This window comes from Somniosus microcephalus, chromosome 15 (genome assembly GCF_052327205.1).
Source record: "Somniosus microcephalus isolate GS21.2 chromosome 15, FLI_Smic_1.0, whole genome shotgun sequence".
In the NCBI taxonomy this organism is placed as follows: domain Eukaryota; kingdom Metazoa; phylum Chordata; class Chondrichthyes; order Squaliformes; family Somniosidae; genus Somniosus; species Somniosus microcephalus.
Window position 1 is genome coordinate 80,306,193 of NC_141001.1, and position 637 is coordinate 80,306,829.

Sequence of the window (637 nt, forward strand, 5' to 3'; positions counted from 1 at the left end):
GCTCGCTAACGGCCGCCAGGCCGCCTCGCGCCGCCCGCACTCACCGCGCATGCGCCGCCCGCACTGATTACAGTCGGGGGGGGCGGGGCTCGGAGAGCGCGGCTCTCTGCCGGGGGGGGCGGGGCTCGGAGAGCGCGTCTCTCGGCCGGGGGGGGGCGGGGCTCGGAGAGCGCGGCTCTGTGCCGGGGGGGCGGGGGCTCGGAGAGCGCGTCTCTCGGCCGGGGGGGGGCGGGGCTCGGAGAGAAGAGGCCGCCAGTTGCGAAGCCGCCTTGACGCCGGCACGCATGCGCACGGCCCGCCACTGCGTCTAGGCTTTTGGTCTGCAGGAATTAAAGATTAATCTGAACACTACTGTGAGCAAACTGGGGGGGGTGGTGGTGAAGAGAGAGCGACTGGGGGGGATGAAGAGAGAGCGACTGGGGGGGGGAAGAGAGAGCAACTGGGGGGGGAAGAGAGAGCGACTGGGGGGGAAGAGAGAGCGACTGGGGGGGGTGAAGAGAGAGCGACTGGGGGGGGTGAAGAGAGAGCGACTGGGGGGGTGAAGAGAGAGCGACTGGGGGGGTGAAGAGAGAGAGCGACGGGGGGGGTGAAGAGAGAGCGACTGGGGGGGGAGAGAGAGCGACTGGGGGGGGAGAGA